The sequence below is a fragment of the Schistocerca nitens genome, chromosome 1 (assembly GCF_023898315.1).
Source record: "Schistocerca nitens isolate TAMUIC-IGC-003100 chromosome 1, iqSchNite1.1, whole genome shotgun sequence".
NCBI lineage: Eukaryota > Metazoa > Arthropoda > Insecta > Orthoptera > Acrididae > Schistocerca > Schistocerca nitens.
In genome coordinates, this window is record NC_064614.1 from 376,132,415 (window position 1) to 376,159,107 (window position 26,693).

The window sequence follows — 26,693 nt, forward strand, 5'->3', positions numbered from 1 at the left end:
GAGAGATCTTTCTGAGTCCACAACAGAAACGGGGGCAGCAGCAGCAGAAGCTGTTACCACTGGTTTTCGTCTACAGGCCACCTCCCTCCCTTTCCCTCCTTTCCATCACACAAAAGCCACTCCATGAGCATACTTTAAATTAGTGAAGACATTTTATCATTTTATAACCTATATACATATGTACATACGCATGAAGACAAACAGAAAATGGTCGAAACACGTAGCATTATGTTAACTTCAACATTAAGTAAATGTAACTGTAACTAATAGTACTTTAACACAAATTTCGGATAGAATTTATCGTTGAAGTCCGAGAGAGTAATTGATAAGTAAACTAAATACAGACAACTGACACAAAGAAAGAGATGAAGTACAGGATTGGCCAAATAAAAGTGGCCCAGACATTTTGAAACCATTTGCGGCAGCATTAAGAGAGGAGGAAAATACCTACAGTTACGTCCAACACATTGGAGCAACTGTCCATACACAATCTTTATGCCTGACAGCATTATTAGCAGAGGTAAGGCTGGTTTCGGTCCTAGCTGGCCAGCCGGGTCATCTGGTCTGTCAGCGTGCGATTACTTTGTCTGGCGAACCGTCAAGTATAAGGTGTGGCGCAACGACCCTCATAGTCTTCAAGGACTGCAGCAGAAAATTTCGGATGAGACTGCAGCAATTCCAACAGTCTAACTTCGATCCGTCGTCAGCAACTTGCTGTCCAAGCCCGCATCTCGTGGTCGTGCGGTAGCGTTCTCGCTTCCCACGCCCGGGTTCCCGGGTTCGATTCCCGGCGGGGTCAGGGATTTTCTCTGCCTCGTGATGGCTGGGTGTTGTGTGCTGTCCTTAGGTTAGTTAGGTTTAAGTAGTTCTAAGTTCTAGGGGACTTATGACCACAGCAGTTGAGTCCCATAGTGCTCAGAGCCATTTGAACCATTTTGCTGTCCAAGGCCCAGAAGTGCAGAGATATGAATGGTGGTCACTTTCAACATCTGTTATAGTGAGGCTGGTATCGTATTTTCTTTCCTCTACTGTATTTCTTTGCACCATGAAACTGTTCTCCAGACCGTTTCGATTTGCATCAACGTGTATCTGAAACATGGGATATGATATGTGGTCTATACACAGTGCACTACAGTGTAAATCAATAGCACTATAGTGGTCTGTGATATGATACCGTTACCACGACCTACTAGCGCAACATACTGATGTGTGTGGAACTGACGATTCGTAGATTTAGTGATTTAAATTCCCGAGATAAAATAAACGAGTAAAAGATAATTGCTGATAACATTTGAAGTATAAAATGAATCTTTCGCTACTCGCGTGAGCTGTTGTGACATTATCTGCAGTTTAAAATAGTGAGTCGGACCAGGATACAAACTCGGACTTTTACCATTCGCCGGTAATGCGGCTTAAGCACGCCTCACTTCCTGTCTTCTCGGCAGCTACGTAACTGGGGTCGTAGCATAGTACGTAGTTTCAGTCTCCTGTAATTTTCATGGTGAATTATTTCTTACCGGTCTGCCAAACCTCACTGCTCCCATTGAAAGGAAAAAGGCGCTGGCCGCAAAGTGGGAGCATCCGTTTTGTGGCACGTTTCTTCTTGGCAGGCAAGTTACACAGTCCAGCTGTTGCGAGTAGCTGCCTACGCGCCAGGCGCTTAGGTCGCCGGCTGTCCGGACAGTGCGCGCTGCTCTGGACACCGGTTTAATTGCTTTGGCTGGCGAGCTAATGTACTACCACTTGCGTGTGACGGCCTCCACAATGGATGTCGACCAGCTGCCTGTCCAGGCGGTTTTATTACGTGACATTTGTCACTCCATCTGGGTTAAATTCCCAGGCTCTTCTTCTTCGTTCGCGCTAACCATTACGGTACAGGATATTATTGATAAACGGTACGTGGTGTTTTGTTGTCATAGCGAAACGTAACAGATCTTATATTTATTTCAACGTCCCTCTGTTTATATGCATACCTTTCACAAAATTCCCTTTCTTTCATGTGTGATTTTTTACCACATTAACTCTAAAGCTTTGAAGATATAATGCAACGTATTTCACATTAAGCTTCTAGTTGACATCGGACATAAATACATTCGCTCACTGTTACTTTTCTTTATGATGTCTATTCTACTGTTCTGCAGTATTCATACGTAAACTTAACAATATGTTATAGGCACTGAAAGCTGGCTAAAGCAGAAGTAGGTTCAGCTGAAATTTTTGCGAAGAACCTAGTCGTGTTCCGAAAGGATAGGCTAAACACAGTTGGCTGTGGCGTGTTTGTGACTCTTAGAGCTAGTTTATCAAGTCGCGAAGTTGAAGTAGATTGTTACTGTGTGCTATTAAGGGCAGAGGTCATTCTTGGCAAGCGGAAGCAAAATAATAATTTGCTCAGAAACTTCCTGGCAGATTAAAACTGTGGGCCCGAACGAGACTCGAACTCGGGACCTTTGCCTTTCGCGGGCAAGTGCTCTACCATCTGAGTCGTGCTTCGGTATCTCAGATGGTAGAGCACTTGCCCGCGAAAGGCAAAGGTCCCGAGTTCGAGTCTCGGTGGGGCACACAGTTTTAATCTGCCAGGAAGTTTCATATCAGCGCACACTCCGCTGCAGAGTGAAAATCTCATTCTGGAATAATTTACTCCTTTTATCAACCTCGCAATTCGTATGATACAGTTGCTGAAAGGTTGAAAGAAAACTGATTTCTAACACGTACCCGACTTATATAATTATAGTTGGTGGTGACTTTAATCAACCCTCGATATGTTGGAGAAAATACATGTTTAAATCTGCTTAACGCAATCTCTGAAGAGTGTTTCGAGCATTTGTTCATAAGCCCACGCGAATAGTAAACGGTTGTGAAAACACACTTGATCTCTTAGCAACAAATAATCCTAAGCTAATAACGAGCATCAAAACGGATACATCGATTAGTGAACACAGGGTTGTGGTAACGAAATTGAATATTTTAATCCCCAAATCCTCCAAAAATAAACGAAAAATATATCTTTACAAAAAAGCAGATAAAAATTCACTTGACGCCTTCCTAAGAGACAATCTTCACTCCTTCCGAATTAACAATGTAAATGTAGACCAGATGTGGCTTGAAATCAAAGAAATAGTATTGGCAGCAATTGAGAGATTTACACCAAATAAATTAACAAAAGACGGAGCTGATCCTCCTTGGTACACAAAACGGGTCGGAACACTGCTGCAGAAACAACTAAAACAAGACGCCAAATTTAAATGGACATAAAATCTCCAAGATTATCTATCCTTTAACGTAGCTGGAAATTTAGCGCGGACTTCAATGCGAGAGTCTTATAACAGCTACCATAACGAATTTTTTCCGGAGGCTGTCAGAAAATCCAAAGAGATTTTGGTCGTATATGAACTATGGCAGCGGTAAGACGCAATCAATGCCTTTTCTGCGCGATAGCAATAGAAATACTATCGAAGACAACGCTGCCAAAGCAGAGCTACTAAACACAGCCTTTCGAAATGCCTTCACCAGAGAAGACGAACTAAAGTTTCCAGAACTCGAATCAAGAACAGCGGCCAACATAAGTAACGCACAAGAAGATATCCTCGCAATAGGGAAGCAATTTAAATCACGTAACAAAACTTTTTCTTTCGGTCCAGAATGTATACCAGTAATGGTCCTTTCAGAGTATGGTGATACAATAGCTCTATACTTAACAATCATATAGAATCGTGCGCTTGACGAAAGATCTCTACCCAAACACTGGAAAGTTACACAGGTCACACCAATATTTAAGAAAGATAGTAAGAGTAAGCCACTGAATTACAGGTCCATATTATTAACGTCGATATGCAGCACAATTTTGGAACATATATTGGGTTTGAACATTATGAATTACCTCGAAGAAAACGGTCTGTTAACAGAAGGTCAACAAGGATTTAGAAAATATCGTTCTTGTGAAACACAACGAGCTCTTTACTCACACGAAGTGTTGAGTACTGCTGACAAGGGATTTCTAATTGATTCCTTATTTCTAGGTTTCCAGAAGGCTTTCGACACTACCCCACAAGCGTCTTGTAGTGCAATTGCTTGCCTATGGAATATTGTCTCAGTTATGTGGCTGCATTCGTGATTTCCTGTCAGATAGGTCACAGTTCGTAGTAAGTGACAAAAGTCGTTGAGTAAAACAGAAGTGAATTCTGGCATTGACCAAGGTAGCGTTATAGGCCCTTTGAGGTTCCTTACCTATATAAACGATTTAGTAGACAATCTGGGCAGCCGTCTTAGGTTGTTTGCAGATGATGCTATAATTTATTGACTAGTAAATTCATCAGAAGATCAAAACAAATTGCAAAAGGATATAGAAAAGATGTCTGTATGGTGCAAAAATTGGCAATTGACACTAAATAATGAAAGGTGTGAGGTCATCCACATGAGTGCTAATAAGGAATCCGTTAAACTTCTGTTACACGATAAGTCAGTCAAATCTAAAGGCCGTAAATTAAACTAAATACGAACAACTTGTATTGCAAGGAACGCTTAGAAAATGTGTTGGGGAAGCCTAACCAAAGACTGCGTTTTATTGGCAGGACACTTCGAAAATGTGACAGATCTACTAAAGAGACTGCCTACACTATACTTGTCCGTCCTGTTTTAGAATACTGCTGTGCGGTTTGGGATCCTTACCTGATAGGAGTGACGGAGTATATCGAGAAACTTCAAAGAAGTGCAGCATGTTTTGTACTGTCAAGAAATAGGGGAGAGAGTGTCACTGAAACGACACAGAATTTTGGGTGGACTTGATTGAAACAACAGCGCTTTCCGTTGCGGTGGAATCTTCTCTCGAAATTTAGATCACTGACTTTCTCCTCCGAATGAGAAAATGTTTCTTTTACGCCGACCTACATAGAGAAAAACGATCATCGTAATAAATCAGAGCTTGCACGAAAAGATATAGGTGTTCATTTTTTTCCGCACGGTGACGAGATTGGAATTATACAGAATTATTGTGAAGGTGGTTCGATGAACGCTCTGCCAAGCACTTAAATGTGCATTGCATAGTATCCATGTATATGTGTTTGGATGTAGATGTGTTGCTGTTGATGGCAAGCATAGCCCGTTGTTCTTTGGTAAGATTTTATGCTATGCCCTGTCTATTCACAGTCACAGTCTATTTTCAAATGTAAGAACTTCGTATATTAGTGCAGGTCAAATTTCAGTCAAACACTTTCTCTGACGACGATGGAACATAATCTGAATACTTCATTTGCTACATATATGTACAAGGAGAATGTCTAAAAAGTATTTCTTACATTGTTATTTTAATTGTTTTATGTATGAGTTTGCTATGTGCTCAGATGTTGTTGTTGTTGTGGTCTTCAGTCCTGAGACTGGTTTGATGCAGTTCTCCACGCTACTCTGTCCTGTGCAAGCTTCTTCATCTCCCAGTACCTACTGCAACTTACATCCTTCTGAATCTGCTTGGTGTATTCATCGCTTGGTCTCCCTCTACGATTTTTCCTCCCCACGCTGTCCTCCAATACTAAATTGGTGATCCCTTGATGCCTCATAACGTGTCCTACCTACCCTTCTTCTAGTAAAGTTGTGCCACAAACTTCTCTTCTCCCCAATCCTATTCAATACCTCCTCATTAGTTATGTGATCTACCCATCTAATCCTCAGCATTCTTCTGTAGCACCACATTTCGAAAAATTCTATTCTCTTCTTGTCTAAACTATTTATCGTCCATGTTTCACTTCCATACATGGCTACACTCCATACAAATACTTTCAGAAACGACTTCCTCACGCTTAAATCTATACTCGATGTTAAGAAAATTTATCTTCTTCAGAAACGCTTTCCTAGCCATTGCCAGTATACATCTTATATCCTCTCTACTTCGACCATCATCAGTTATTTTGCTCCCCAAATAGCAAAACTCCTTTACTACTTTCAGCGTCTAATTTCCTAATCTGATTCCCTCAGCATCACCCGACTTAATTCGACTACATTCCATTATCCTCGTTTTGCCTTTGTTGATGTTCATCTTATATCCTCCCTTCCAGACACTATCCATTCCGTTCAACTGCTCTTCCAAGTCCTTTCTGTCTCTGATAGAATTACAATGTCATTGGCGAACCTCAAAGTTTTTATTTCTTCTCCATGGATTTTAATTTCTACTCCGAATTTTTCTTTTGTTTCCCTTAACTGCTTGCTCAATATACAGGTTGAATAACATCGGGGAGAGGCTGCAAACCTGTCTCACTCCCTTCCCAACCACTGCTTCCCTTTCATGTCCCTCGACTCTTATAACTGCCATCTGGTTTCTGTACAAATTGTAAATAGGCTTTCGCTCCCTGTATTTTACCCCTGCCACCTTCAGAATTTGAAAGAGAGTATTCCAGTCAACATTGCCAAAAGCTTTCTCTAAGTCTACAAATGCTAGAAACGTAGGTTTGCCTTTCCTTAATCTAGCTTCTAAGATAAGTCGTAGGGTCAGTATTGCCTCACGTGTTCCAATATTTCTACGGAATCCAAACTGATTTTCCCAGAGGTCGGCTTCTACCTGTTTTTCTATTCGTCTGTAAAGAATTCGCGTTAGTATTTTGCAGCAGTGACTTATTATTAAACTGATAGTTCGGTAATTTTCACATCTGTCAACACCTGCTTTCTTTGGGGTTGGAATTATTACATTCTTCTTGAAGTCTGAGGGTATTTCACCTGGCTCATACATCTTGCTCACCAGATGGTAGAGTTCTGTCAGGACTGGCTCTCCCATACTGTCTCTCAGATACTGTGGCATATTATCCCAGGACTTCCTACACTGTATAACACAGTCGTTGTGATGTAGCATATTATTCCGAGTTATCATTTCTTGCAGGGAAGTTCGGATGTCAGTGGGTGTCTTGTCATGTATCCGAGAGGGAGATTCCTTCTGATTGAACGATTATAAAGAATCCGCCTCGGCTGTAAATAGAAACCGGATGTTTATTTATTTATTTATTTATTTATTTATTTATTTATTTAACCTGGCAAGATTAGGGCCATCAGGCCCTCTCTTACATCTAACCAGGCATTCTACTTATTTTACATTCATATGTTTTAGTAGGCATGTTAAACTACATCTAGTACAAAAAGTGAAATAAACAATTTGAAAGGTACACCTGGAAAAATACATACATATAGAGTTTATATTCTTAGATCACAAGTACTGTTATAATTAGACATTATTGAACAGACAGATTTGAGATAGGAGTGCTGGCAGCAGGGAGTATGAGGGAGACTCATGGTGAAGGGAGGAGAAGAATAGAGAGACATGATGAAACATAATTAAGGAAATATAAAGGAAAAGAATATTGCGTGGCTAATAGAGATAGATGAAGAGGAAGGCATCTCAGGAGCAACATAGGAGACGCTAGCTTTGCTATTTGATAGGTGAGGGGATTGTCCTTGTACATTAATTTTGTGGAGAACTTTATGAGGATGATAGTAGGAAATGCTTCAACTTCTTCTTAAAAGCAGCAGGAGATTGAATTTTGCGCAAGGTAAGGGGCAGTTTGTTCCAGAGGCGGACAGCGGCAACTGAGAAGGAGTTTGCAAAAGTTTTTGTTATGTGAGTGGGCACAGTTAGGATACCAAATAAGAGTGACCTCGTGTTTCGATTATGATGACATGACAGGTTTTTAATCTCTGAAGCAAGGTACTGGGGTGCTTGCGCCTCGAGGAGTCGGTGGAGTAGACATAGAGTGTGGTAGTCGCGCAATTTGTCCGGCCGCAGCCACCCTAGCTGGGAGTATGAAGCACTAACATGATCGTATCGGCGAATGTTGCAGGTGTAACGCACACAGGCATTCATGGTTAGCTCTAGCCGTCTTTTGTTTTCACTGCTCATGCCTTGTTGAATCACATCACAATAGTGGAGGTTCGGTAGAACGAGTGCTTGCACGAGCTGGCGTTTCAAGTCCTGTGGAAATATGTTCCGAAACTTTTTGAGAGCATAGAGACAAGCAGACGTCTTTCGGCACACTGCGACTGTATTCTCCGCCCAGTTGAGATGCTCATCCAAAGTTACACCCAAGTTCTTCACTGTTTTCTGATATGGTATTGGAGTACCGTCGAGCAGAATAGGAGGTAGCCGTTCGCGGAAATCTGAACTGATTAATTTCTGATGAGCTATTAAGATTACTTGCGTCTTTTTTGCATTTAGTTTAAGTCCCAGGTTTTTCGCCCATGTCACTACTGAAGACAGATCATCATTCATCTGAGCGATTGCAGTGTTTACATCTTCAGGTCTGACGCTTAGGTAGAGCTGGAGGTCGTCGGCATAGAAATGATATTTACAGGAGGACAGAACCGATGAAATATCGTTGACATATAAAGAAAACAAAAGTGGTCCTAAGACTGATCCTTGTGGCACTCCCGAGGAAACATGTTTCCAGGAAGATTTTTCATTTACGCAGACAACACATTGCTGTCTGTCTTTTAAGTAGCTTTCAAACCATCTCATTGCACTTTCAGAGAAATTAAGCTGTTGCATTTTTCTGAGCATTATGTCAAAGTTAACAGTGTCAAAAGCTTTGCTGAAGTCCAGTAGCGTCAATATTGTTGCCTTTCGATTGTCGATGGCATATTTCAGGTCATCAGTTACTTTAATTAGAGCAGTGTTTGTGCTGTGATGTTTACGGAAACCGGATTGAAATTTGTCATATAGGCTGAATTCATGCAAGTGTTCAGTGATTTGGTCATGAACAATATATTCAAGTGCTTTGGAAACAGCAGGCAGTATGCTAATTGGTCGGTAATCACTAGGCAGTTGCGGGTTTTCGATCTTAGGGATGGGTCGAATTAGGCTTCTTTTCCATGCAGTGGGATATATTCCGTTCACGAGGGAAAAATTAAATATGTCAGTTAAGACAGGCACTAAGATATCGGCAACATTCTTAATCATGGTTATACCGATACTGTCGTTGCCTATTGCATCAGAAGAGATTCTCATTATTGCTTTTCTTGCCGTATTTGTTGTTACATGTTTTAGATGGAAGGTATCGTTGTTAGTTATCCTGTTTAGGGATTCTTGTGGACGGTAATTATCAGCTGTGCTGGTATTCAGAGGTGCAGAGAAGAATTCATTTAATTCGTTAGCTGACACATGAAAAGTGGTTTCCGATTTTGCCTTTCCGACCCCCAAGCTACGGAGATTCTTCCATAGAGTCGTGGGCGTCAGATCGCTGCATACAAGGGAGCGAGCGTGCCTGATTTTAGCATTGCGAATGCATTGTTTCACTCTGTTCCGTAGCTTTCTATATTCTTCGAAACGCTCGGGTTTCGGATCTGCCTTGAAACGCCTGTGGGCAGCATCCCTATTAGTCATCATTTGACCTAATTCAGCTGTCAGCCATGGAGCAGGAGATTTTCTTACACGGATTGTGCGCACAGGTGCATGTTTGTCATAGGGGGCAGTGAGTTTATCACCAAGTTCATTAATTTTGCCGTCGATTGTGGGTTTTCTGATTATTTGATGCCATGAGATTTCTGAGCAATCGGCTGTTAGAGCGTCAAGGTCAATACGTTTCATGTTCCTACAAGTTATGTAACGCGATTTGATCCTTGGGGGCTGCACAGAGTAGGCCAGGAATATTACATCATGTGCTGAGAGGCCAGGGGCCGATGTTTGACCAACATCTCTTACTTTGTCAGTCTGTTTCGTTGCGATTACGTCTATAAGAGTATGACTGTGCGCCGTATGGTGTGTAGGTTGTAATGGAAGAATGTTCATGCTATTGGAACTAAACAGTCTTCTTAGGTTTATTGCGGAGGGAGTGTCTCTTAGCAGGTCTATGTTCAAGTCACCCATTACGATGACATGTTCGTATTGACACTGAAGTGAATGTAATTCCGACTGGAAGGAACTCATTGAGCTTATTTTTGGCGGCTTGTACACGACGCCAGTCAAGAATTTCCGACTTTGTATATTTATTTCAATGAACATGAATTCAGCCTCTTTCTCTTCAGCAGGATTTGACGTACATAAGACTTTCGCTTTGAGATCTGTTCGTATATACGCGCCGACGCCGCCACCTCGCTTTTTTGATCTGTCTGCCCTAAGAAATGTGTACCCTGGGAGATGAATAGATGCAGAGGATATGTGTGGTTTCAACCACGTTTCGGATAAGAGGATTACGTGGTAGTTTAGTTGGTTGAAGAGGAGGCTAAGTTCTTCGCAATGTGCAGGTAAAGACTGGATGTTGCAGTGAGCTGCTAAAAGCTCTGACGCGTTCCGCTGAGCAGCCTGAAGTAGGGTGGCAGACTGGTTTGTCCCTTTGTTAGGCACTACCTGCCGCGAGGGGCACTGGCCGCTGCTTCCGCCAAGTGACATAACACAGGGGTGTCCGAGATTTTGCGCGCCCTGTGTGTGACACCGCGAGTGCCGAAAGAAAGGCGACTGCTAGAGATTTCCTGAGGTTGCGGGAGTATAGAAAATGGATTAGTGGTATTCGGTGCAAGGAGAATATGACCAAAATAGTGACGGCTGTGTGTCACTGTGTATCCTCTGTCGTACGAGGAGAAATGTAATTAGCGTATTTGAAACAGCTTAGGGTGGAAATAAGGGAAAAGGGAGTGATTTAAGAGGCCGATGCTGCCAGCAGAGAGAAGTAAGCTTAATAATTTATAGATTATCGTAGGAAGCTAGAATTAAATTGAAATTTACTAAAGTGATGCTGGTAGTGATTATCGTAGGAAGCTACACTTAGATTGAAATTTGCTAAAGTGATACTGATAGTGATTTTTGTTATGAACAATTTAGACCGAAGAGATGGGTGATTAATGAACTAAAGGAGAGACTAATAATTGCAATAGAACTAATTCAGAACGGAAGAGAATAAACTGAGAAAATGAAAAAAGTATTAGCAGTAACTAAAATTAAGTAATGGTTAGAGCTACAGACACAAAAAAATAGTGAAAAGTTAATACAGTTACAAAAACAATTAGTTGAAGGTACAAATATGGGTATAATTAAAAAATTAATAAAATTACAAGACTATATCTGAGTATAGGGCTGTTACAATTTGCAAATGGTGTTAAGTTTGCACTTTTGGCTCGAGTAGCTTCACTTAATACTATTCAGTTCTGTCATGTTTGTGACTGTCTTCTTTCCAGCTGCTGTCTTAATGATTACTCTGCCATCCTGAGTCCACACATTCTGAAGACCGAAATGGGATATGGCACTGTTTAAAATCTTTAGCCGTTCGTGTGTCAGATCTTCCCTTATTGTAAGCCCTGTCCTTGCTAACTTCTTCTTCTGGGTAAAGATCTCCGCTCTTTTTCGGTACGAGATAAATTTAATTATTATTGGACGAGGTTTGGTGGCACCTGGTAGTTTTCGTCCCACCCGATGGCTCCTGTCAATGTCTGCCTTGGTCACTTCTACGCCTAATTTTTCACGCGCAACCTGTATAAGCAGGTTGTCCGTGTCTTCTTCTTTATTTTCTACTACTCCAAACAGTCGTAGACTATTTCGCCTTTGGTACTGTTCTAGTTCGTCAGTTGCGGCAGATAGTTTCACTTCCAACTCTCGTGCCTTTTTCTCGTATTCAGACACAGACTTTTTTAGTGCTGTAATTTCGGCAGTATTGGCCTCAACAGTTTCACGCATTTTGGCCAATACTGCTGCCGTAACAGTATCTGATATCGTGCCTGCTATCAGATCGAGATTGTTTTTATCGCGAAGCGCAGCGTTTACCTCAGAGCGGACCAGCTCCGCTATGCCGGGAGCCGCGGCCGCACCTTCCGCCAAGAGCGGGCCCGCCGCACCTGCTGCTTCTCCGCTGCTGGACGCGCTGCTGTTGACTCTTCTGTTTACCATTTTCTCGAAGATATTGGCGGAGCACAGAAAAAAAAATAGCACTACTGCACAGAAAACTGTTGTTTACACGATTTCCACTTGTACTAGACAACACCACTTGCGAGAACACCTCCGAATTCGACTAAATTTCGCGAGCCGAACTTAACACGTGTTACACTGCAGCCGCCATGACACAGGAGATGTTGACCTAGGTTTCGGCGCGGATAACCACGCCTTCTTCGGAACACTTTAAAACTACAAAATACCTAAAGAGGCATGGTCCATAATTAATACAGAACGCCCAAAAGCGCAAAAGACTCGCATAAAATGTAAAATAAACGGTACGTGTGTACCATGTCAATAGCTGTAGCTAGCTGAAACGTCAGAAGCGTGCTTCCTCACCCCAGCCAACGTTCGGTCGTCGCGGTTTCTCAGGTAAACTGAGGTGGCGCCTGCACCTAGGCTGTGAGAATGTCAGAAAGGTATGCGCATGTACAAATTAAGAAATCGTCTTCGTCCATGTGATTGGCATAAAATGCGTTACGAAAGTCATCCGATGACCGGGTCAAAGGCGCAGGAAGTTAATGTGTGTGTATGTGTAACGTCCTAGCTCGAGGACAATTTTATAGAACTATAGAATGTGGATAGCCTGAAACTGTATATGTGGGATAGCAAATTCCACGGATCGTCAAAACGCATGCACGCAGGAGAGACAAAATACCATCAGCTAGAAGCAGGATAGAAATATGGGGGATGAATAACCCATTTTTCAATTACTTGGGGTCGGTGATAGTATTTGATGACCAAGCTTCGATATGCCTGTAATGTTACTATATTAAATTCTAAGCGCTATTGACCAGAAAAGGGTCAAATTAGTATGACAGGCTTAATGTAATTGCGTGAAAGGACGTACAACGTCGTCTTCATCGCTCTTAATATCTAATGACCGACTTAGGTCATTTTGAATAGTGGTATCGGATATGTACCAAAATAGTGTAAAAAGAACCTAAAGCTGAACTAGTTTCTTAAAATCATGTACTTGACGTACTGAACCATGAAGCTTAATCAAGTGAGGTCTGTGAACGCATATGGCGTGGAACAGACACACTACCTTTGTGTTCTAATAGCTGTTGACATGAAAGGTCAAATAACGTAACGGGCTTAATATACATGGGTGAAAGGACGTACAACGTCGCTTTCATCGCCCTTATTATTTTTTTCACCGACAGATATCAAAGTTATTAGTGGTATCAGATGTTACCAAAATGGTATGCAAAGTTATGTGCATTTGCGTGAAGAGACGTACGATGTCACTCTAACGTTTTCTAAACAAGGTTAAGGATTTATTTCTTAATTTTAGGCCAGAGCTCGAACTTGGAATGAATATGGCTAAAAACTTCTTTACAACACCATATTCAACTTGGGTAATTATAACTAAGTGGGAATGGCTATTTGGATCATATTACAAATACTGAAGCTTGTAAGAAGTGAGAATGCTGTGAGCATAAGGCGTTAGATGAAAGAATAAGTGATGCTTGTCGATGTTGACAGTAGTAAGGATGTGTCACTGGTAATTGTGGCTCAAGAATGCCACTCCATGAGTTTCGCATTAAAATCTCCCTTGAGGAAAAGCCTTCCCTGGAGAAAAGCCCGGTGGAAAGATTAGATGGCTTCGGACTCGCCTCTTGGAGGCAGGTAAGCAGCTACAAACTTAATCTGACCATTGCTGTGGCAGTGTCTACCACCACAGCCTCCAGTGCCTGGAGCAACAAGTTAAAACAAGTGGTGTAAAGAAGTGCTTTGCACGTAAATGGCCATGTTGTCACCTGCTGGCGCTCACTCGGTCCCATAATAGCAGAAAGTGAGGTGCACTTTCGTTATCAAACCGATATCAATATCTTTCTTACGGAGAAATTGACGATATTCATCACCTTGTGAACGGAGAGCACTGGAATTCTATGCAAAGCTAATGGTAGGTTGGTGTGAAGTCTCGATAGCTGCCTCGATGACTTGCTGTACTGCAGTAAGCTGCTACAGAAATCCTTCAGTTTCCAGATGAGGTCCAGGATGTTGGTCATCATTGTGTTAAGTATCATCAGTAGGCTAGTGAGGTTGTTGATGGAGGATGTGTCAGTGGCCACAGGGCGAGACAGCGCAGAAGGAATGGAGTTCCGTAGCTGTACCTCGCAGACCACTGGTGTTGGATTGAGTTCCATTGCCAGGCCCAAGCCATTGACATCGTGGTGGCGCTTGCCGATTGTTCGGAGAGCACGTTGATGAGGTGATGCTCTTGAAGTTGCAGAGGTGGTTGGTTGCAATACAGGTGTCACCGACGGCTGCATCTGTGACATGGCAGTTGGTTGGCCAGAGACGGCTACTACAAGAAACCGTAGGTATCTATGCAACTGAGCTGTTTTTAGGTGATGTCTTTCTGCGCTCTTGACGGCATCACAGCCACTGTAACTGGCGACTTGCGGACTTTCACATTCGACACATTTTGGCGCGTCGTCTCCTTTCTTCAGCTGGCAGTCTGCACTCGGATGTCTGCCAGACCATTTCACGCAGCAAGGTGGAAAACTGCAGTGTCGAGTGTTCCCAGTCCCCAGACAATGAAATTTCTGGAGGTTACCACGTCTGGCACGAAAGTATTTGATCGTAGGTTTGCAGGCAGCAAGGTAAGTGATGGCGTACATCTTCCCATTGAAAAAGGTGTCTGGGGCCATCAACATGAGCAGCAAATTTTCAGGGATTTCAGACGAATCACCAATTCGATAGTAATGCCAGCCTCAGCGAGGATGTTCTGGGTGTACTTCGGATCTAGATTAAAAGGTTGGTCCCAGAGACCTAGTCTCAATGTGTTGTTTGATACATTAGCAAAGGTGTGAAGTTGTTCTACGTGCAGCATTCCGCTACCTCGCAATGATATTCGGCCGTTCGTAGGCGAGTCTTGTAAAGATCTTTACTGAGACTTGACCATCGACGACGTCTCTGATTTTGTGATATAGGGCGATGTCCCTTCCAGAGTACTGTATAACAAGCATCGGTGGTGTCGACGGTTTTGGTTCGGTGACGCAGTTTGGCTTTTCTGCTATCTCTTCTTATGTTGCCGTTGCGCCCTCTTCAGCTACGGCTTCGAAAAAACTATTCGTGCGGAGCTACTCGGTGGGCTGCAGGTGAGTGCTTTAACGGAGCATTTGATTTTCTAGAAGCCGGCGTCTTGATACTGGCGGTAGATTGTCGCAATGTTCTGAAGTGACAAAAGTCAATGGATACCTCCCAATATCGTGTAGGGCAACCGTTTACTTTGTGTAGTGCAGCAATTCGATGTTGCATGGACTGAAAGGTCGTTACAAGTCCGCTCCAGAAATTTTGAGCCATGTTACCTCTAACCCTCCCTCAATTGCGATAGGTTGAAGGTGCAGGATTTTGTGCACGAACTGACCTCTCGATTATGTCCCACAAATGTTCGTGGAATTCACGTCTGGAGATCTGAGTGGCCAAACTATTCGCTCGAACTGTCCCGAATGTTCTTGAATCAATTGCGAACAATTGTGTCCCAGTGACATGATGCATTGTCATCCACAAAAATTCCATCGCAAGTGGCGGCAAACGAACTCCAAGTAGGTTAAGATAACCATTTCCAGTCAAAGACTGGTTCAGTTGTCGCAGAGTGCCTTGTTGACAACTTGCGTCCATGACTTCATAGAGTCTGCATCACAATCGAGCACTACCATCAGCCTTACCAATTGAAATCTGGACTTATCTGACAATGCCACGGCTTTCCAGTCGCCAAGGTTCCAACCGATATGGTCCGGAGCTCAAGAGATGTGTTGCACGCGATGTCGTCCTGGTATGAAAGGCACTATCGTCGGTCGTCTGCTGCCATAGCCCAATAAAGCCAAATTTCACCGCGCTGTCGTAACGGATACATTAGTCGCACTCCCATATTGATTTCTGCCATTATTTCATGCAATGTTGCTTCTCTGTTAGCACTGACAATTGTACGCAGTCGTTGCTGTTACCGATCTTTATGAAGACCACTGGCCCCTTGGCTGTCGGTGGTGACAATTCCCTAACGATTTTCAAAAAGGATCGCTATACCATGACTTTTTTCACGTCAGTGTAGTGACGCATCTCGCTTACGCGAGGTTTCGTTCACGATTAAAAAAAAAAAAAAATGGCTCTGAGCATTATGCGACTTAACTTCTGAGGCCATCAGTCGCCTATAACTTAGAACTAATTAAACCTAACTAACCTAAGGACATCACACACATCCATGTCCGAGGCAGGATTCGAACTGCGTTCACGATAGTAGCACCGCTGTTGTCGACTTGGTTGATGAGGACCTGCAGAGAAGCAAGCCCCTGCTGTGTATGATCCAAATCATCGTCCACGACGGCTGCCGTCGTCTTATCCATATTCGCAATCACTGTTTTTATTGTGTTTATCTCGCTTTCAGTACTGTAGCGCACACACTGATTAGAGAGTTTCTTTTCCTGTCATCACTCGGCAGTTTAACTACTGCTGCAAACCTCTACAAATCTTGGCCACAAAACCTCCTTCCTCGCTGAAGATATCTGCTGCTTTCACATCAGGGAATCTGCGTCCCTCGGGTCCCTTTAATCCCCCAAACCAACCAACCAACCAACTAATCTGCGTCCCCACACCTTAGCGGTACCCCTATGCTTTGTTTCCTCCTTAGCGCTGACACAGAGTCCCAAGTATCCAGCAGTGACTTTCTCGCGCGGTCTGCAGCTGAACGCACTAAATGCCATGTCGCACACAAAAATTTTCGATCTCTGTGAGCTCATCTCGACGAGTTGCGTCATATGTTTCAAGTCATAGACATCCAGCCCCACAAGTTCGGTAAATATAGGCAGCTACATATTCCTAAGACACAACAGGTGTAACAGACGTCGTGGTTGAGGATGGGTGTGCTTGCGCTCTGATTTATCACTTACTGTGTTCACACATCCAACAATAATGAAGATAAACAAACGAAATACATGTTCACAGAGATCAAATCCCTAAACAGAAAGTGCCTGATAATGTGTCCTCTCTACGCCTCCTAAAGTACGCGAGTTTGCTCGCTTCGAAACTGCTATTTCAGGTGTCGAATAGACACAGGAGCATATAATTATAGCTGGTAACACTAACATAAGATTTGTGTTCAGTAGATTTTCCCGTTTAAGTGGATGCCAACATATTCGAATGTGTAGTTATATCAAATTGATCCTACCCATCATACCAACAGAAGTCACTATCTTAAACACGTATTTGCAACTATATCCCAAAACAGAGTAATTAGTAACTCTCAAATATCTTAACCTAGCATTTCTGCCCATAACATAATTTTGATGATATACTCTCGAGAATATTTCAGAAAGAAACCAAACTATATACCGAGACGTCAAAACATTAGTTTATCTGAACTTGCAACTGAGGCGCAAGAATTAGTTTGGGGGACGTTTTCAATTCCGTTCTCAGACATGGGATTTACTAACAAACTTTCTCAGCTACGTGACAAATACGCTCCCCAAATGACAGGAAAAGTAAGAAAGGAATTCTGCACCTCGACTGAATGAAGAACTAAAACTGCTTATGAATCTCAGAGACTCTGCACACTGGGCATACAAACCGCGCCGTACGCCTAAAAATCATCTGGCTTACAAAGAAACAAATTCAGTAAAGCTGTGAGAAATGCTAAACTCGGGCATGCACGTACATTAAAAGACAACAGAAATAGAGTATATTTTCTATGAGGAAACCTGCATAGTCTTGGGACAGGCTTAGTAAAAGCTGCAACTTATCCTATTGTCCCAACTGAAGAACTGAACCGGTACTTCATCGCAAATGAAACAGACAATGATTACTTCAAAGGAGTAAACATCTGTAGCCAATAAAAATTATCTAAAGGATATTACTTGCAGTACCGTCAAATAACCGTCGTTCGTTTCGCATCGGCGCTTATTGGAGACAACAGCATCACAGTCCAAATTATGAACCTTATTATTAATCCACTACTGCCACTGCAATAGATATCTTCAACCGCTCCTTAATCACATGTGTTCTCCCTGAGGTCTGGAAACAGGGACTAGTTAAGGCACTACCTAAAAAGGACTCTGCCACGGACCCTATGATGACTGACCTATTTTTACTCTCCCTGCACTGTGCAAGGGCTTAAATTATATAGTCAACTACCAGCTAACACACTAAACAATCTTCAGTCAGCTTTCAGTAAAAACTGCATCCCAACATCTCCAGTAACAAAGGTAACAGGTGATCTTTAGCGTGCCATGGATGCACAAGGGGCGACTATCATATGTTTCTTAAACTTCAGTAGAGCCTTTGACACTGTTAATGAGACATTTTACTTGCCAAACTTAGTAGCCTAAATTGCTCGCAAAGTGCAGCGCAATGGTTTCGCTCATACCTGACGTCTGGCCACAATGCGTCGTGTGCGGCACCATAAAGTCACAATGCACATGGGTAGTATCAGAGGTGTCCCAGAGTTCAGAATTAAGTTCTGTACTCTTTGTAATGTACTTCAATGCTCTGTCATCAATTTTATCCTACTGCAGATACTACATGTATGCTGATGACCTCCAGTTGTATGTAAATGCAAAACCAATCAACCTGAAGACAGCTTCGACAGCGTTAATGCCAACCTGTGTACACTATCAAATTTGGCGCAAGACATGGGATTAAAGCTGAACACATCCAAAACCCAAGCGGTACTGCTTAGTCATTCTAAGCTCATTAGCCCACAATATTGGGAATCCTTAAGCTTGAGTGGGTCAAATATCAGCGTCTCTCCCTCAGAAACGAGTCTAGGAGTAATAATAGAGGAAAATCTAAATTGGGCTGAGGACGCAACTGCAGTTAGCAAGAAGCCATAAGCATCTCTCTAGGCTCTACGAAAATATGAAAAGGAACTTGTACTAACATATATATTTCCGATTATTAATTAAAGCGATGTTATCCTGCAACGTCTTTTTTCAGAAAAGCTCTCGGCGCTTGGAACTGGTTATAAACGCCTGTCACGGCACCTCGAACTGGTTGTGAATACTTGTATTCGTTACGTATGTGATGTTCGACTCTGATCATATTTCACTGTTGAGTGGTACTTAAGTAAATAAATTAGTGAAATCAAAGTGAACTAGAAATTAGAATATAAATGAAAAACTTGGTTTAGTTTAGAGAGTTACATACTCGCAAACAGCGGGCCGAACAGCAGAACAGAAGAAACAATGACCATGAAGTCAGCAACTTCCACATAAGCGGGCGCTGTCGATTCAGCCGTCAGGGCATCGCCCGACCGGCTCACGTGTTTCTCAGTTGTCGTATGTGAACAAAGGCCCTCGCCTACATCCCAAGAGCCAATGACCGACGTTAAGAAGATTCTTCGAGAAGCTTTTCAACGTGACAGAAGAGGCAATGACCGGCTCACGTGTTTCTCAGCCGTCACGTGTGATCAAAGACCCTCGCCTACATTCAAAGAGCCAACGACCGACGTTAAGAAGATTCTTCGAGAAGCTTTTCAACGTGACAGACGAGGCAATGACCGTGAAGTCGTTCACCTCCAGTAAACTGAAGTGAATAAATACGCGAGACGCAGTGGGCCAGAGGAGGAAGTCAGATGAAGACGGAGACGGAGACGGAGACGGAGACGGAGACGGAGACGGAGACGGAGACGGAGACGGAGACGGAGACGGAGACGGAGACGGAGACGGAGACGGAGACGGAGACGGAGACGGAGACGGAGACGGAGACGGAGACGGAGACGGAGACGGAGACGGAGACGGAGACGGAGACGGAGACGGAGACGGAGAGAAGAGACGAAGAAGACGAAGAAGTTTTCAGTCAGTTTCGGTGCTGAAGACCGTCATGCAAGAAGAGTCTGCATCATGCACAGACGAACCAAGTCCGCCGCTGTAATGGAATAGCAAGCAGCCGCCGTAGCGCCAGAAGACAGAAGTTAAAAGGTATTGGAAGTCTGGTTTTTACATACCCGGGTGACTCGTGAGGACGGGAAGGAGACGGCCTCACATCAGCAGTCACCTGTGAGCTGGGATGAAGACCTGACAGCCGAAGACTGGCAAGCGGGAGTCCGTGGTTCGAGTCCGGGACACTGGCCTTCCCCGCCGCGCCGCTCCGCTGGTCAACGCACAACACACGCGGCCGCATAGAGAAGAGAAACACTGGGACGCGACACCCAAGATATCATCCGATGCACGATTTCGCTCGCAATAATTAAACGGGCCACCTCGCGCTGCGCTTCTCCAGTCAACTGAGCGAGACAGCGACACGAGATACACACCGCTACGCGTAATCAGACGCCGCCGCCGCCGCCGCCGCCGCAGCAGCAGAAGACTTCACAAACGACACAGCTGCCGCTCTCCGAACCAGAATATTCCGTAAGATACAGTTGTACAAATCTTCAATAAAAGTTATGTTATGTAAAAATGATGTTTCATTCGACCTCATACCCGAGCCAAGGAAGAACCCACCCTGCCCACATGTTGTTAAGAGAGAAAAGTTAAATTATTTAATATTTTCACCCTGACAGAATGCTTTAGAATGCTCATCCTGACAATTGACTTGTATCAAAAGAGAAAACCCAGTTACATTTAGTGACAGAAGTGTCACATTTAGTAACACAATTGTTACATTTGATGGTAGAAGCCGTTATAGCTGTTACATCTGGTGTCAGAGAAAAAACCCTTGGCTCAATATGAGGTGTGAATGACAGTCATTAAAGGTCCACAGTTAGTATTGTTTAATGTGTGAAAGGATAGAGGTTTGCATAGCAGTCGTAATATTTTCTTTATTTAGAAGTGTATTTTCTCTCATAATTTTAAGAGTTTGTCGAAAATATTTAAACATCTTTTGAATTCAGTGTGGTAAGATTGTGTAACTAACAGTTTGTAAAATGATGACACGAAATCGTACAAAGTCAGAGCACCACAAGCGGTTTCTACTGATGAAGCTATTCAGAGCTTAGTTAATCAGATAGCAGAGCTTAAAAATGATAATATATTGTTTAAACAGTTGAGTGAGGTTAGGCAAACCAGTTCAATCCCTCCCACCCTAGATTCCTCAGCAGCAGCCTTAGTAACTCCTTTTTCAGGTAAACCTGGCGAGGACATAACAGCCTTTTTTGATGATTTAGTAGCAGCTGCAAAGTTAGGATCATGGTCAGATGAACAGCTCTTACAAATGACAAAGTTAAGATTGACAGGAGAGGCTAAAGCACACGTCTTATACCATGAAAAATTAAGGAATGCTCTAACATTTGAGGAATTGAAGAAAGGATTGCTTACACGTTTTCAAAAACAGAACAGCTGTAGATTTTATAGGGAACAGTTAAACACTATCACTCAGAGGCAAAACGAGTCGTTAGAAAGCTTTGTAGATAGGATTAGAAAAGTTAATATTAACACCTATCAGTTGACAACTAGTGATGAAGCAAATAAAGTTATTTTCCAAGAGGCAGAAAATAGAGCTCTGGATACATTTTTACGTGGGTTGCCTCCTGAAACGTCCCGTCGTGTCAGGGCAGAGTTTCCTAAAACTTTAGCAGAAGCTGTATCTGTGGCGACAGCTTTCGAAGAAATAGACATTGCCACCAGATACAAGGAGAAGCGAAATATATTTTCAGCAGGAGTACAATGTTTTAGGTGCGATCGACAGGGACATATAGCAAAAAACTGCAGACAACCTCAATGCACTAATTGTCAAAGAGTAGGTCACACATTCAAGGAATGCAGGTCTAAGAAAGTTTTTGGAAATAGAAACCAGTTAAACTCAAACGGGAATGTCGGAGCCGCCGCCAGGCGTTCCCAATAAAATTTCATGCCATTAAGGCGAATGTGAAGGCGGAATGCTGGTTATCTGCTACCATACAGGATAAAGAGGCAAGGATACTAGTGGATACAGGCGCAAACGTATCAATAATAAGTAATGAATGTATTGGAGAAAAGAAATATGACCCTCCAAGGTATAGATTGAGTGGAGTAGGAGGAGGTACAGTGAAGTCATTAGGATGTACATCACTGATTTTCTATATTCACGGTGTACAGTTTCAAGAAGATGTAGAAGTGGTAACAAAAGTAACTGACGGGTACGACGCGATCCTAGGACTGGATTTCCTGAATAAACATCACGCTAAAATCGACCTCAGACAGCAAACTGTAGAACTTAGCGGAATAATGTTTCAGCTAGGTGACACCGCTGCAAAGGGCCCGCTGCCGCAAGATTTCCCCAACCGGAAGGCGAAATCAACTGCACTGCGTGCAACGTCCTTGAAGGTTGATTCGCGGGATCAGATACCATCTGGCTCAGGAAAACTTTTCTGGATGACCGTTGACCCCGAAGTACCTACAGATACAGTGTGTCTAATAGAGCCATTAGAGGAAAATGAGGAATTAGATGTATCACATTGTTTTGTACGTAGGAGTGTTGTACGGGTTCAAGACGTTGAAGGAGAAAGAAAAGTACCGGTACATATTGACAATTTCGGAGTGGAGGACAAAGAGTTGCATAAGGGAATATTAGTAGCTACAGTCAGTACTTTTGAAGAAGAAGATTTCATTTGGTCAGATATTGATAATGGTCAGAAACCAGACGCCTATAAAACCGCATTACGCCAGAAGATTGAGCATTTGAAAGGAAATGATAGAGACACGATAGAAGCAATTTTAGTTGAGTTCCAAGATTTATTTAATGCAGAAGGTCCACTGCCAGCAACAGATATCACACAGCATAGGATCCCAACGGGAAATAGCCCCCCAGTTTATAGGAAGCCTTATAGAGTTGCGCATCACTTACAGCCAGTACTGGATGAATTTATAGAACAGCATCTAAAAGATGGAATTATAGAATATTCTGATTCTCCTTATAATTCAAATATCGTAATTATTCCAAAGAAGTCTCCCGACGGTACGAAACGATATAGATTTTGTTGTGACTACAGACACCTTAACAAACAAACTATCTCAGATGTTTATCCTCTTCCAAACATTACAGATATCATTGACAGTTTGGGTAACAGTAAATACTTTTCAACAATCGATCTACGGAGCGGATATCATCAATTGGAAGTTGCACCTGAAGATAGGCATAAAACAGCATTTTCTACCCCTGGAGGCCATTGGCAATTTAAAAGAATGCCTTTCGGTTTGAAAAATGCACCAGCAACTTTTCAAAGACTACTCGATGGAGTATTGCGAGGACTCAAAACTCAGCAATGTTGTGTATATCTAGACGATATTATTGTATTCTCCAAAGACATTAATGAACATGCTGTGCGTCTGCGTAATGTTTTTCAGAGACTTAGAAAAGCTAAATTAACATTAAATATGGAAAAATGTACTTTTGCATTGACAGAGGTTACATACCTTGGGCATGTTATTAGTGAAAAAGGAATTAAAACAGATCCTCGATTAATTTCGGCAGTTAAGGACTTCCCAATACCACAACGCGTTAAGGAAGTACAAAGTTTCATTGGTCTCGCATCGTACTACCGGAAATATGTTCAAAATTTCGCTGAAATTGCCCGACCCTTAACCCAATTATTGAAAAAGGGTGCAAAATTTCATTGGTCTGAAGATTGTGAATTAGCATTTCAAACCCTTAAAGATAAGTTAACACACAGTCCAGTATTAGCCTACCCAGATTATAATAAAGAATTTATTTTATCCTGTGACGCAAGTGGTCATTCAGTAGGAGTTGTTTTGAGTCAGAATATTAATGGCGCGGAACACCCCATAGCCTACGCTTCGAGACAACTAACAACAGCAGAAAGAAATTATTCCACAACGGAGAAAGAATTGTTAAGTGTTATTTATGGTATCAAATACTTTAAATGCTACTTGTACGGTAGGAAATTCAAGGTCATTACAGACCACGCAGCTTTAAAATGGTTGCTTGGATTAAAGGATCCATCTAGTCGTCTCACGCGTTGGGCCCTATGTCTTTCCGAAATGGATTTCGAAGTTATCCATAAACCAGGCAAAAAACACACGAATGCAGATTGCCTGAATCGGAAAATAGCACTTTTGGAAGCAACAGGCCGAGATACTGAGGACTGGAGAAAGGCACAAGATGAGGATACCGAATGCAAAAAATACGCAACTCAAAAACAATTTTGCTTTGAAGATGGTGTATTATGCCGTAAAACAAAACTTGGACCGCGAATTGTTGTTCCCCAACACCTTAGACAAGAAATAATGGCAGAGGCCCATGATCATATCCTTGCAGGACACGGTGGACAGCGGACAACCGAAAGACGTGTAGCAGAGCGATTTTGGTGGCAAACCAGAAAGCAGGATGTTGCGCAGTACGTTCGTAATTGCATTGCGTGCGCACAACGAGCAGAACTTTCTCGTTCAAAAATACCCTTACAGAGGCTCCCCGAAGCTTCATGTCCATTTCAAATCTGCGGAATCGATCTCTACGGGCCATTTCATAAAACACCGGCTGGTAATAAGTATGTCCTTACAATTATAGATCACTTTTCACGCTATCTAGCTATGGTGAGTCTCCCAGATCAGCAAGCAAATACAGTTGCCCAAGCTTTAGTTAACAACTGGATACTTAAATTTGGCGTACCTGAAGCTATTATCACAGATCAGGGATCTAATTTTATGTCTGAGCTAATGAAACAGCTATGCCACTTACTAAAAATACGTAAATTACGCACAACTCCGTTACACCCTCAGTGCAACGGGCGCACAGAAAGAGTTCATCGGACAATTGGCAAGATGCTTAGTTATTATATTAACGAACAACATTCTAATTGGGATACGTATTTACCAATAATCGTGTCGGTATACAACGCCAAAACGCATGAAGCAACTGGCATGTCACCTTATGAAGTGGTCTATGGCAGAAAAATGCCATCCCCTTTTGATGTAATCAGGCAGAAAAACGGAAAAGTCGGAGAAACAGTAAGAGATTTCAGTCGAATGATGAAGGATGTATGGAAAAAGGTTCAAAAATCTAATACAAAGGCTTTGGAACGACAGGAAAGATTAGGTAATACCCAAGCTAAATACCCAAATTACAAAATAGGTCAGTGGGTTATGGTTTCAACTCCTTATATTGCGAGAGGAAAAACGAAGAAATTTGTAACAAACTACAGAGGTCCTTACCAAATTATTGAGATCACGTCACCAGTCAACGTTAAATTGCAACTGCCCACCCGAACTACCATTGTGCATGCAAGTCGTTTAAAACCTTTCAAGGGCGCTCCAGATGTAATTCCTTCAACAATAGTGTCTGCTTTTCCGAAGGGTGGAGGAAGTACCCGAAAAGGAAAAAGAGTGGCCACGCCAGCACAACATACAGACATGGCACCATACAATCTTCGACCAAGAGTACGAATGTCCTAGTGGAATCTTAGTAGACTGTGGATAATATACAAATGTAAATAATTAATACATGATAATGGTTTATTTTCTAAGAAAGAAAATTTGAACGTAGAAACATGAAGATCTTGTAGTTAACAATGTATTCCTTCTTTTCTTTGTTTTTGTTTTTACGAGATTGGTAGGTTCATAACCATGTTGTTTGCTTTTTTCAGAAAACGCCATGCAAGCATTTCCTACACAAAACCTGTCCTACCTCAATGACTCCCTTGACAGTTCCCTTCTGAAGTCATTAGATACGTTCATAAACTCACAGCAAGGCAAAATTGATGCCAATGTTATGATGCAACATGTTTTAAAAAGAAAAGGTGAACACAAAACTAAAATTATAATGCTAGGAACGGGTATATCTGGAACCTTTGTATTGGTGTTTCTACTTCGTACAGTTTCCTTTTATTTAAGACGAAAAAAGAAGCCAAATAAGAATATACCACTTCATCAAATCCCTGTTACCTGGATACCACACTCTTAACTGGTGTACTTCAGTAGTTACTTTTCAGCACTAGTGTATTAATTTTGTTTATTGTACTTCATTCTTTATTAAACAGTCTCATGTTAAAATAAACAATACTGTAGAATAGATATTCTTGCATTAGTATAGGGTACATTAAACAGGTGTTGCTATGTTACTTTCTAAGTGAATAATCTATTTTTGTTCATTCATTGTCATAAAGATTTGTTACACTTATTACAACCATTTATGTGTGAACTATGTGATTTATGAGCGTACAGTGCTTTAGTAAAGTGATAAAGTATTTTCAACATACTTAATGTGAAGCGTGTGTAATCTTCTAAGTCGAGAGTTTTCATTGCTTATGTTAGTGCTTTTGCCGTGTGAAGAGTGGAGGAATGTTGAGTGGTAAATTCGAGGGCGAATTTCTCCGAAGGGTGGAGGAATGTTGAGTGGTACTTAAGTAAATAAATTAGTGAAATCAAAGTGAACTAGAAATTAGAATATAAATGAAAAACTTGGTTTAGTTTAGAGAGTTACATACTCGCAAACAGCGGGCCGAACAGCAGAACAGAAGAAACAATGACCATGAAGTCAGCAACTTCCACATAAGCGGGCGCTGTCGATTCAGCCGTCAGGGCATCGCCCGACCGGCTCACGTGTTTCTCAGTTGTCGTATGTGAACAAAGGCCCTCGCCTACATCCCAAGAGCCAATGACCGACGTTAAGAAGATTCTTCGAGAAGCTTTTCAACGTGACAGAAGAGGCAATGACCGGCTCACGTGTTTCTCAGCCGTCACGTGTGATCAAAGACCCTCGCCTACATTCAAAGAGCCAACGACCGACGTTAAGAAGATTCTTCGAGAAGCTTTTCAACGTGACAGACGAGGCAATGACCGTGAAGTCGTTCACCTCCAGTAAACTGAAGTGAATAAATACGCGAGACGCAGTGGGCCAGAGGAGGAAGTCAGACGGAGACGGAGACGGAGAC